Raw genomic sequence first — 13,985 nt, 5'->3', positions numbered from 1 at the left:
TGTAGAAAATAAGTAATTTGTAAATTGGTTTAAATATTTGGTGGCATATAACTGTAAAAATTCCATTACCACTAATTCTTTACCTTGTATATTTTTCTGAAACACATGCTTATTGTATTAAACCAAAGGGATCCTTTCCCCTGATGTAAAGGCAGAGTAAAGGGTTACATATAACCAAGGAGGATTGGTCCCAATCCACCATTCTTCTCCCCCGTATTTTCCAATCAGGAATGAGGTCCTTCCATTTCTCATCATGCTAGGAGTGGCTTATCAGATGGTCCTATAGCAATTCCAATTTTGCTTATCAGTTATGACCAAGATGTGTCATCGTGTTTTCTATGTATAGGGGTTTGTAGGAAGCTGTGCTGACATGTGGGATGTGAGAGCATCTGTTAAAGTGAATGCTAGAGTTGAAGGCGTTAAGTGTTTAAAGACGTGATGAGGCTTTGGGCTCAGCTGTCCCCTAGGTTTACCCAGGGCTTGCAGATACTAATATTCAGCACATTTCCAGGAGGCAGATCTGATCTTCCATAAATGCCTGGATGCACAGAAATGGTGAGTTGTTGCAGTGCTAATTTTCATATGTCTAGCTTGATGTTAACAGTAAACCCTGAAGGAAGAGAGTTGGTGATTTATATTTGAAGCATTTCCTTGCTTGGGACAATCATCTGTCTTGGCTATAGTTAAATACCTTTTGTAGGGCTCCAAAAATAAACATATATGTCTAAGATATTTTTGAGTTTTTGTATCCCAGTTACAGAAAAATATCTCTGGAAATGCATATGAAACAGAGAATCTCTCAGTGAATTGAACTTTACTTCCTTTATTTAAATTTTCTTTGCTCTTGTATGCCTTTACCAACTGTTACTGAAAAATGTTATTTGGCTTGGCTTTGCCACGATCTACTATTTGGGTTATAGTGGATTTTCTAAAGTGCATTATTTTCCTATTTATTATTTAGATGTCCCCAGTTATCAATTGAAATGTCTATTAAACTTCTTCTCCTAGAGCTTTGAAGTCATTTCTCTCTATCTTTTAAGGTACACTCTCTTGGAATATTCCTTAATTTTGGCCCGTATCAACAATAAAAGGTAATACAAAATAATGACTTTGTTTTAATTATGGCAGGGTAATTTATAACAGCTTTGTTTATTTACTTATAACTCATAATCATTACTCACATTTGAGACTGTCTTTAGCATTATTTTTATGGTTTTAAGCTGGATCTTATGCCATCTTTTGTCGGAGAATATTTGATAGCTTTTTTCAGAATTATAGACCTTGACGTTAAAGGAATTGGCTTTGCCAAATTCATACCATGCTTCTGTTTATTTCCCTATGACAACTTTCTTCTTGCATCTAATTTGTTTTAGGTTCTCTTTCCATTTCCTTTCCATCTACTAGGAGGATATTCTTTTCACCATGTTCAGGACACAAGTTTAAATAAGTTGATCAGTATTTCACTAGTTGATTTTGGGTAAATACAAGTACTCATCTCTTTTTTCTATGTTGTCACTCATAGTGTTTCCTGCATCTGGTATGCTATTGTTTTAGCTCAAGCTGCCATAACAAAATACCATATTCTGGGTTGCTTAAGCAGACATTTATTTGTCACAACTACAGAGGCTGGGAAGTCAAAGATTAAGGTGCTAGGAGATTGGGTTTCTGGTGAGAGCCTTCTTCTTGGCTTGCAGATGGCCACCTGTTCCCTGTGTTCTCACATGTTGAAGAGAGCTAGCACTGGTCTGTGTTTGTCTGTGTCTCTAGTCTTACAAGGACACTAATCCCATGATGGAAGCCCTACCCACATGACTTCATGTAAACCTAATTACCTTCCAAAGGACCCACCTCCAAATACCATGAAATGGGGGATTAGGGCTTCACCATATGAATTTGGGGGGATGCAAACAGTCATAACAACTATCTTTCTCTTGTGTTAGGTTCCTTTACTTCCACCCAAATCCTACTCTAAAAGTAACCCTCAAATCACACCTTCTTGGGTTTGATATTTCCATTTGGAATTGCTGTGAAAACTTACCTCCATCTGCCACTATTATGTATATAGGTGAGGATGTTTTTGTTTTCCCACTATGACAACAACTACTAGATGGCATGTCATTTTTGTAAGCTGCAAGGCATCTACCTTCTCCATAATACATATTTAGGAATACTGAATGTAAATAATTAGGAAGCTTCTTAATCAAGCCATTGATCTTGAAATTACTGGCCTTCAAATATTTGTATTTGCCAAAAACAAGTGTTGATGAAGGAAAAAATTGGAACCTTCATACACTGCTGGTGGAATTGTAAAGTAAGGTAGCTTATTTGGAAAACAGTTTGGCTGTCCCTCAGTGTTAAACATAAGGTTATCATTTGACCCAGAAATTCCCTTCCTAGATATATACCCAAGAGAAATGAGAACATAAAGCCACACTGTTCATAGAAACATTAGTCGTGAGAGTGAAAAACTGGAGTCATCCTAAATGTTCATCAGCTGATGCGCAGATAAACAAGTACTGAATATCCATATGATGGAAAGTTATTTGGAAATAAAAACAAATGAAGTACTGATAATGCTACAACATGGATGAATCTTGCAAACATTATGCTACGTAAAAGAAGGCATGTATTGTATGATTCCATTTATATGAAATTTCCAGAATAGGCGTATTCATAAAGACAAAAAATAGATTGGTGGTTGCCAGGGGCTAGGAGCAGGAGAAATTGGGAATGATTTTGAATGGAAATATGGGAGTGAATTTATATAGTTTCTTTTGTAGGGGGATGAAAATATTCTGGAACTAGGTGATGGTGATTTTCCAACCCTTGGAAAATGTTAAAAAACTACTGATTGTATATGTATAAATATATAAATAAAACCTTCATATCTTCCAGGGTAATGAACAGAAACCTGACTGAGCCAGAGTCAGGCTTTCTGCAAAACTTTATATATCAACAATTGCCGGCCTTAAACAAATAGCGTTTCTGTAAAGAATGCTGAACTGAGGTGTGTGGGATTTTGAAGACAGATTTTTTTTTTACTCTGTTACCTTCTTTGCCGTGCAAAAGCTGGAGTTACCACTGTCACATTGGTGCACAATGTTTATTCTTTTTTTTAATCCTTGAAAGGTACTTAGGGACTTCTAATCCATTCTAAAGGAATCTGACAGAACCCACCATGATGACTCAGGTATAGCATGGGGAGTCACACTGCCTGAGGTTTAATACAGACTGTTTATCCTTTTTATACCCTATCTGTCATTCTCTGGATGCAGACTTTGGCTCCCGCCCTTGCTGCAAAACCAGGTTGTGTTCTGCCTCAGGGATTTTTGCTTTCTGCCCTAAGATTTCTCTACTATGAGGAGTTAAGAACTCCTGAGAACCTTGACCAATAGGGGATGAACAACCAGTAAATAGATATTGCCCTGGTCGGTATTTTGAGTGGAAAACTTTGAAGTTCATTTCACACTGTACCACAGTGGGACTGACTCCTGCTTGACCACGATGGTAACCAATTTAACTACAAACCCTGGGATTAGCTTGCTATCCTTCCTTTTTCCACACCTGGCTATCATTGTGCCCACCTACAAGTTAGCCCTTCAGTTTCCCGGATGTCTCGTAAAACAAAACAGCTCGCCTATAACCTTGTGTCATGTCTGTTGCAGGAGCTCTCAAGCTATGACACATTGTCTGGCACTTAGAACTTCTAGGATCCTAGATGAGTTAAATAATGTCTGTAACTCAGTTACTTCTTCTACATGAAACAATAATAGTTGCCTCCTGTGTAGGAAAGGGTTAGGATAGGAGTCTCAGGTCTGATATACTAAGAGGAATGCATGTGAGATTGGCCCTTGGCTGACATCTGAGATCTTGGCTGGTACTAATATAATTTTTTTAATTGAAAAGAGTTGATCACTATGCCTAGACTGTCTGTACAAATAATGTGGTGTATGCTCAACACCTGCTGTCTTTGAGTCATATGGAATTTTGGTAATTCTAGCAGAGTGCACCTATGTGACCAGCCCTCTTACAAACGGAATAAACAGTGCCCACACTGAGTCCCTAATCAGCTTGCCTGGACAGAAATATTCCACCCATGTTGATGCATTTTCATTGCTAGGAAAGTATACACTCTGTGTGACCACCCAATGGGAGGAAGGACATGGAAGGAAACTTGCATATGGATTACTCCAGACTCTGCCTGTGGTTTTTATTATTTTTTATCATCCAACTTTGTATTCCTACTACATCATTGTAATAAATCTTAGACATAAGTGCAACTTAGATGCTGAGTCCTGTGAATCTTTCTAGCAAGTCTTTGATTTTAGAAGTAGTCTTGGGGACCCTGACACAGCTGCTGTGGTTAGTTTGAAGATTAAATGGCATGTGAAAGATTTTAGCACAATGCTTCTAACATCGTAAGTGTACTGTGTATCTTAAGATTTACTCAAGTGCCTGCTGTCATTCAGTATGTGGTAGCAATTGGTTTGGGGATCCCAGGTGAATCAGATTGACTGAGTGTGTAGGTCATATCAGAGTCTCAAGAGATAAAGGGGTAGATACACATTAGAGGTGGTGGAGTTGAAATTTAGCTTCATAATGCCTGATGCAATTGCTTTAAAACTCCAGTCCTTCTCTCCCATCTTTTGCACAGCCAATGGGAAACACAGAATACTAGCTAATGACTTTTCTACTTGTGCCAACACAGACCTCCTCTCCAAACGCTCCATTTAAAGCCATTGACCTGGACTTTTTCTTTACTTCATTGATCTGACACCATTTCCCATTTGCAGTGACCTTCCCTTTTGGTCAGATGCCCGCTTCTGACCACTCATCATGAACTGGCTCACACCCTCTCTCTAGGAAGTGATCACAGAGTGCTGGAGTCTTGTGGGTCTCTCCTTTCAGGGAACAGAGCGCTGTAGCTTAAAATCATGGATGTGAGCATGAATATCTATGTTCTGCACTATGGCTTTGTCTGTAATTGTAAGACTTCGTGCAAGTTACTTAGATCTCCCGAGGCTCTGCTTGGTAGTCTGTAATACCAAGATAGCAGTTTTTTTTAACTTGCTGGTCTGCAGTGGGATGGAGGCACAGAATGAGTTACTATACTGGTGAGAACACTGTATAGACGCTAAAGCACTGCACCCATGTTTGCATTTTGGGTTCTTACTTCCTTTTTGTATAGTTTTATGTTGCCATCATTTCACTTTTTTATACTTTGTTTCTCTAAATAGATTGTAAGCTCCTTGATAGTTCGGCTGTCTCTTTTGTGTATTGACATTCTCTATGGTAGTTAGCAAAGTGGTGTGCTGCTAAATGGGGCCCAGTTAAGAATCTTGTCAAGTTTGGGACTTCCCTGGTGGCGCAGTGGTTAAGAATGTGCCTGCCAGTGCAGGGGACACGGGTTCGATCCCTGGTCTGGGAAGAGCTCACGTGCCGCGGAGCAGCTAAGCCCGTGCACCGCAACTGCAGAGCCTGCACTCTAGAGCCTGCGAGCCACAACTACTGAGCCCACGTGCTGCAACTATGAAAGCCTGTGGGCCTAGAGCCTGTGCTCCGCAACAAGAGAAGCCACCGCAAGGAGAAGCCTGCGCACTGCAGCAAAGAGTAGTCCCCGTTCACCGCAACTACAGAAAGCCTCTGTGCAGCAATGAAGACTCAGTGCAGCCATAAATAAATAAATAAATAAATAAAAATTAAAAAAGAATCTTGTCAAGTTTATTGATGAGGACCTTGGAGTTTGGAGACAGTAGGTCATAGGGGTGTTTAGAAGAAAAGAAAACACTGGATTGAGGGTAACCACTTTATGTAGCAGGAGCTAATTAAGTGGCCGAGTCTCTACTGCTGGTTAAAGGCTTCTTCATTATTAGGTGCTTTAGAAGTAAGTGCCCTGTTGCCCTGTAATTTTGTTTCATTAATTATGTCAGACATTGGTGGTATTTGAGGCAAACAACCCTTAGATTGCCTTTTCACCTGTATCATTGGCAAACATTTATCATAGATGGGGCTATTAAGTTCTTATGTTTTTTTTTCTCATAGAGATCTAAAAAGAGCCGTGTAGTAATCACCTATCAAAGTGCAAATATTATAAAGAAATGGTAATAGAGTATTATTCAATAATACTTTTTTAGCCATTGCTTTATTTAACATTTACATAGTTTTTTTGTTTGTTTTGTTTTGTGTGTGTGTGTGGTACGCAGACCTCTCACTGCTGTGGCCTCTCCCGTCGCGGAGCACAGGCTCCGGACACACAGGCTCAGCGGCCATGGCTCACGGGCCCAGCCGCTCCGCGGCATGTGGAATCTTCCCAGACTGGGGCACGAACCCGTGTCCTCTGCATCGGCAGGCGGACTCTCAACCACTGCGCCACCAGGGAAGCCCTTGGCAAGTTTCTTAAACTCACTGTATTTGCTTCCTATTACTGCTGTACCACAAACCTAGCGACTTACAAAAACACAAATTAGATCTCAGTGGACTAAAATCAAGGTTTTGGCAGAGCTGCATTCCTTCTGGAGGGTCTGGAGGAAAATCTGTTTTCTTGCCTTCCCAGCTTCTGGAAGCTTTCTGCATCTGTTAGATTGTGGCCATTTCCATCGTCAAAGCCAGACATGGCCCATCTAGTTTTTCTTACATCAAATCACTTCGAATCTGATTCTCCTTCTGCCTCTAGCTTCCACCTATAAAGATCCTTTTAATTATAGTGAACCCATCTAGATAATCCAAGTTAATCTCCCCATGCCGTAAGGTCCTTAATTTAATCACATCTTTAAAGCCCCTTTTGCCACATTGGGTACATTTCACAGGTTCTGGGGATTAGGACTTGGACATCCTTGGAGGGAGGAAGCATTATTCTCCCTACCATACTGACCGTTCTGAGATATCCTATCATCTAAATGATGGAGCCCACATTTCAGGATTCATGTTTAAGAGAGAATCTTAAGTGGAATCTTCCCAGACCGGGGCACGAACCCGTGTCCCCTGCGCTGGCAGGCGGACTCCCAACCACTGCGCCACCAGGGAAGCCCTACATAGTTCTTTGTGTTGGATAATATTATAAAAAATTTATGCATATTAAGTTAATCCTTCTAATATTCAGTGGTGGCTCTGATTATTTTTTTTTTCCATTTTACAGAGAAACTCAGGAATACAATGATAAGTGAATTATTTAAGATCACACGGATAGATAAATGGCTGAGCTTACAAAACTGGTCAGTCTGGCTCTGTAGCATGTGGTCTTAATCGGTACTTTATGCTGCCTTCTGTTATCTGTGTACTTAACTATCTGTAGATATGTGCATCCATGGTAACGTGGATATTGTGTTAATTGTTTGGGGGCTGATGTGATGCCATGTCTCAGAAAACAAAACAGAGACCTATTTCTGAGGATTTACAAACGTTTCTGACTTACTTATCTTTGCATCCCTAACATTTTTACTTTTCATTCTGATTAAGTTCAACAAGGTAAATAAATTGGTGGATTATAAGATAATGATAAATTAGGAATGCTTGGTAAATCTCTTTAAACTCTAAGTTAAATGTCACAAGAGCAACTATTATGAACCTCAACAGCATGTCGTTTGGTGCCATAGTCGGTTTGCTTGATTGTCTCAGTGTAACGCCTGATATTCACGGTCTTTTGTTCATTTTACATATAATCCAGCATTAAAAGCATAAGAAATAAAGGGATAAAAAGTCGATGCCCCGCTTAACTTATTCAACTAAATTATTATGCCTTCACCTTTTGACCAAATCAAATTCATCTTCTCTCTCCCTGTCCTTCTGCCCGTTTTAATACTACAGCACAGATTTAATGGATTAGGAGTGAGTAATAAGAACACGAAGAGTGGCCAACATGATTAAGAATTTCTTGGTGGTGTAATTCCATTATAATTAACATTGTGTAACTGGAGAAATACGGTGTTTGCACATCTTGCTGGCAGATGTGTTTAAGTCAGTGGCAGAAAGGAGATTATTAGTAAATGAAGACCTATTTATTGAAATTGTTTTTGCATCTTGTATTGTTGGATTTATTTGTTTGTTTCACAAACCACAGTTAATTTAGTAAGGAAAATAAGCAATATGTTTAACAAGCACTGGAAATAAATTTGTTTGCAATGCTTTGAAGTACCATAGTTGAACTTTTTACATTAGAGAGAAAATACTACTAAAAGATCTATAAAGTGGAAGGTGATTAAATAGTGAAAACAGAGTATTTTCTTCCCCAAAAATGTTCAACAGAATTTAAAGTAAATGAAAATAACATGGTTTTGTATGTAGAGAAATTTTCAATTTGTTACAAGTGATTTTTTCCAAAAACTCTTTGGCCAATTAAATGTATAATCAATTTACATAAGGTTGGATCAGAGTCTTCTGGCCAAGGGGTTGGCAATTTATGGCCCATTGATCCAGTCTAGTTCTCCACTTCTTTGTGTGTCTTCCACATACTAAGCATGCTTTTTAAAAATATTTGTAGATGGTTGGAAGAAAATCAAAAGAATAGTAATTCATGATATGTGAAAACTATGACATTCAAATGTCAGTGTCCATAAATAAAGTTTTATCGGCACACAGCCACACTCATGTGTGTATATATTGTCCATATTGATTTTGTGTTACAACAGCAGAGTTGAGTAGTTCTGATACAGATTTTATGACCTGCAAGGCTGAAAATATTTATCATCTAGCTCTTTACAGAAAAGTTTGCAGACCCCTGCCCTAGCCAATAAAGAAAATAAAACATCAGTAGTAGTAATAAGACTGATTTCTAATAACACTGTAATTTCAATACAAATATCTCCATTTTACAGATCAAGACACTGAGGCTCTGATTTTTAAGTCATTGACTTGGTTACAATTGTGTTTTGAGGGCCGTCTTGAACTATAACAACTTGTAATATATGTAAATGCCTACAATTTAGATCTATTTAAAAATATTTTAAGTCTTTTGAAAATGGGGTTATGTGTTCTCATTTAATTGAGTTATTAAATACGATTTGATTGATTTAAAAGCAGTCATTCCAGTGTATGGAACTTTGGACATGCCGTATCAACTTGTAGCTATCTACAAAAGGGAGGTTGGTATTCTGTTTTCATAGTAGATGGTAGAATCACTTTTCTGTGTCATTGTGGATCCTGCTTTATATAAAAATGATTACACGTTGGTGCACCTTTTATTTTGAGAACTTTAATACAGTGGTCTTGGGGAATTGGCCCCTAAGGCCTTTCTGTGGAAATGCTTGCTGCTCACTCATTTATTGCAGAAAAAAATAAATTGTCAAAGATGATGGCTGTTCATGGTAAGAGCTTACTTAGCTAGGTTTATGAAAGCAGGCAAGAAGTTATTGATGTTTTCCATCATTGATTTCTCACCTCCCTTGCTGAACTAGAGGGTCACAATAAATGATTGTTGCATTAGACTGTGATGATGATCAGTTTTCTGTGTTATTAAAAAATGGCTTAAGAGGTCTATTTAATAGGGTACTTAGGCTAACTTTAAGCCTGGTAGAAGAGGTTTTCTCAAGAGTTTCCTGAAATTCAGTGTCGAAAGACTTATTACATGAAACACGGTAAGGTAAACTGCATTTTAGTTGGCAAAATTCCTTAGGCTTATTGAATGGACCTTCTGAGAATTCAGGTTGTCATTACGCAGTGCTAAATATCAGAATAACAGCTGAAATTCATATAGTTACCTGGATTTTTAAAAATATCCATTCTTACAGACTTCCTTAGATACAGCTGGTAGATGATAATCTATATAACGCCTTGAGGGCTGAGCCTGTGTCTTACAGTATCTTCAGTATCAAGAACAGTAACTAAATAATAGTAAATATTATTTTAGCTAACCTTTACTGAACATTATGTGCTAGGAATTGAGCTATTTTTTTTTTTTTTTTACAAATAATACTTAATTAACTGTCTAAAAACCTTCTGCTCTTAATAATTTATTCCAATAATACAGGGTTTACAGGGCCATATAAAACACTCGGGATGGCTGAAATTAACACTCAGGTATCTCTGACTCCAAAGCTTGATCTTTCTCATGCTGTGGTTGTAGGGCATTCTCCAAAAGTTTGATGAGTGAATGCATGGGTGTGTGAAAGAGTCAGTTGTTATCAGCAATACATCATCATGGTTTCTTTACTCTTAATTCTAGTACTGTTATTAAGCTTTTTCAGAGATCCACACTCGATTCACTTGCTTTGAAAAAGAATCCTTATGGAACAGTCTAACTTACAACTTAGGGATCAGCTGCCTCTGTCATACACAGCAGTGTGACTGGAAGCAAAGGTGTGGTATTTCTGCTGCGACTTAGGTGGACTGCAAAGGATCAGTTGTTAAGTATGTCATTTGTTGAGCTAAAACTAAATGTTAATACCCCTTCAAGGACCATAATGAGTATGACTTGACGAGTTCTCTTATGTACATATCTCAAATGATTTGCACAGCAGTGCTCATGGCTAGAAGGACAGGTATTTTATACGTAAGACAAGGGACTCAGGGGATTTGAGTGATTTGCCCAGGTAACCCAGCTGGAAACTCAAGTCTTCTGACTGCAACACCATATTGGCTAGGGCCTTGTTTTTAGGGGGAAGAGCTGGACTCAAATAAAACCCAAGCAGTTTTCCCACGCCTAGATAAGATTGTACAGATACATGGGTTCTTCCCTTTTAGAGACTGACTTAGTTACTGGAACCATCAAAATACAAGTGCACACAAAGGAACTTGTGGCGTATACATATGTCATAGATACTAATGCTTTAGTTCTGTACTGTCCAATGGAAATATACTGTGAGCCAAAAATATAATTTCAATTTTCTGGAACTCACATTAAAAAGTACAATGAAACAGGTGGAAATTTATTAAATATATTGTGTTCAAAATACTATATCAACCTGTACCAGTATTAAAACAATTAGGAATAAGATACTTTACACTCATTTCTTACACTATCTTTTCATTTCTTATTAGCTACTTTACAAGCACTCAGTAGCCACATCTGGCTAGTGGTACCATATTGGATAGCACAGCTCTAAACAGTAGGATAGTATGACCCAGCTTTCCTGCTTGGGTATGGAAAAGCTCTGAGAAAAGGAAGGGAAGAAGTTTTCCTAATTTATTCTTCTACATCCCCCGTATTTTGTTATTCACATGGTCTCCTTTATGTTTAGATTTAAATGTCTTTTCATATTTTTAACCTAACTGGCTAGTCATCTCACTGTTTGATATTCACTCATCGGATACAGAGTTTCTATTCTCAAGAGTTCTCTGAGGAGGCAGTATATCTGTGCAAGGAAATAGATAAGCATGACTCCAGTGATTGGAACAAAATTAGAAGATTCCTGAGGAAAAATTGCTTCTATAATTTAACAAATGCACCTCAGCAACATCCAAGGCTCAGGAGAAGCAAATTGGTTATTTTGGGTTAATGTTGGAATGAATACGCTTTTAGTTCACATTTTTTTTCTCTCTTTGTCATTTAGCTAAAATGAATGGTTGATAATGGTTAGAACATCATTTAGCTACAGAAAGAAGAGAAAAACCCAGAAAATATTTAAGCTACTCTTTAAATCATTCAAACAATTATATCCTGATAAAATAATGGTAATTTTGATCCAGATTACAAGGTTTTTGTGTTTTTCCCTAATCTTTTAGACATTTATTAATTCAGTATAAAACAGTCCTATGAAATTAGCACATGATTATATGCAAATTATACTTTTCTGTAAAGAAATTTCCCCAGTTGACAGGGCTTACCAGAGAGCATTTAAATACCATGTTCTAGATTTAGATATGTGTAGTACACACATTTGCTTTTTTAACCTTAATGAATATGAGGCTGTCCTCTACTTCTCTGAAATTTTGTAGTATGTCAAAAAATGACTTGTATTATCATCTAATAATAATTACATGAACATCATCATCTAATAATAATTACGTGAACAACTAAGTTTTATCAGTGCTTACCATTAATACCAGTAAAATGCAAATTTTGTTCTGTATACTTTATATGAATTATTTCATTCATCTTAACAATAACCCTATCAGGTAGCTATTACAACCAGGAAGAAGTGCTCCAATGACCGTATATTCCTAGACTTTATATTTCTAGAGGAGGCATTTCTGAGTCAAAAAAAAAAAAAAGTTTGCTTTTTATAGATACTGGTAAATAATTCTCCACAGAATTTGTACCAATGGATCCACCCACTAAAAATGTATGTGAATGTCTGTTATACCACACACTTATCAACACAGTGTAAAACTTTTGATCTTTGCCAATTTGATAGATGGAAAATATGAAGTTTGAAAAAGTTTTGTTTCCATTGGTGTTTTCTATTATAATTGAGATCATACCCTTTCCATAGCTCTTATCACACCCTGTATCTCAAAACAGCATTGCCAGGGCATCAACAAGTCTTAAGTGAGACAACCTTGGGGGTGGAAAGTCATGAGAAAAATTGAATTGAGGAAGAGATACAGGAGCTTTTTGACCTTGACAGATAGATTCTACTTTTATGAAATGCCCTATTCGCCTTTCTGAGGTGGTTTGAGCCCTTTAGATACCAATCTGTGTTCTCACTAAGAAATTGTTAATTTCACCTAATTGCACCAGTTAGGAGCATTCAAATCATCAAAGCATAGCTGATAACTCTGGCCACTATCATTATATTTTGAAAATAATGGGGGTCAGATTGAACTGTTTTGAGATATGACAGTTATTACACATATACCCACAGAAACCCCAAAGGGATGCTAAGAATTGATGGGCTTTTATTTTTACATACCAGATTCTTAACTGATCCAGGACTTAAATCTGCTGTAGACTCCTCACTCAAAAAAGTCGTAAGAATGTTGAGTATTTCATTGTTAGTAGACAGCTTTCTGTACTAGAAACATACTTCGTACCTTCACCTTGTGGCCTGGCCTCTACATAACCTTTTAAGTGGTCAATTAAAAAGCTTTTGCCTCCTTTTTTTTTCTTTCTTTCAGTCTTGTGATATATTCTGCATTCTCCCTCATGGTTATATGCACTATCATATAGATAGCCTTTCTGAAAGAGGCAGATACAATTCAGTATGTAGTACTTGATTTTGCATAATACCGCTTAACTTAAGCATTATCTGCAGTGATTGAGGACAGGTGTGGACAGCGTGGGAAATGAAATCCGTTGAGAATCTTCAGATCATTTTTCTGGGTGCTTATTTCAGTGTTCTCTCTAATAAACCTTTTAGCAAAGCAGCAGTATGATAGAATCATCCTGGATATCACAGTTATTATCTCTTGCAGAGATTTCAAGGTCATCTAGCTCACCCCTATAATTTTGTAGATGAAGAAGCTCATTAGAGAAATGACTTTTCCAAGAAATTATTGGAAACGTCTGTCCAAACTCCTTGGTTTGAGCCTAGTGAGTTCTCCTTTCTCAGAATTATCCATGCCCTGTTTGAACAAGAAGTGAATGTGCAACAGAAGAAGAAAAGCAAACAAGGACAGTTACCTGGAAAATATACCTGATGTAATTAGTGTTGGCAGTATTTCCTCCCCACTCCTGTTATTCCATATGATTTCTTGCTCATTTAGGCATGTAACATGTTTTCTTTATTTTCAGATGATAATTGGCCAGGTAGCTTTTAGATTCTGAAATGACGACCTACTTTTTGGCAAGAGAATCGGGAATAGATATTTATTAAAAGGTCATTATTGCATCTAGCAGACATTAACAAACTTCTTCAGGTTGTTGAGTTTCTCTGCTTACCACATTTTTATACAGAACTACTTATAGAGTGACTTTATTCTGGACACTGGACCAAGAAGTCGTTGACAGGGATTCATGCTGATATATCTGATAGCAACATTTATTAAATGCCCTCTTATGGAGCTGACAAGACTGGGTATAGCACCTAGAGTTAGGAGGAAGTAAAATTACTTTCTTTAGCATGAGGCAGGTGCATTGTTGATTGCCTTTGTCATAAAGGAATTGTATTTTA

The 13,985-nt window shown here is 37.5% G+C and overlaps 1 long non-coding RNA gene across 1 annotated transcript in view; it reads left to right on the top strand.

Moving 5' to 3' along the window:
- LOC132527842 (uncharacterized) overlaps window positions 1–13,985 on the top strand; it is a 243,374-nt gene that overhangs the window by 127,764 nt on the left and 101,625 nt on the right. The window lies entirely within an intron of this gene.

Source organism: Lagenorhynchus albirostris, chromosome 10 (assembly GCF_949774975.1).
Source record: "Lagenorhynchus albirostris chromosome 10, mLagAlb1.1, whole genome shotgun sequence".
Classification (NCBI taxonomy): domain Eukaryota; kingdom Metazoa; phylum Chordata; class Mammalia; order Artiodactyla; family Delphinidae; genus Lagenorhynchus; species Lagenorhynchus albirostris.
This window is presented reverse-complemented; position numbering and strand designations above follow the sequence as displayed.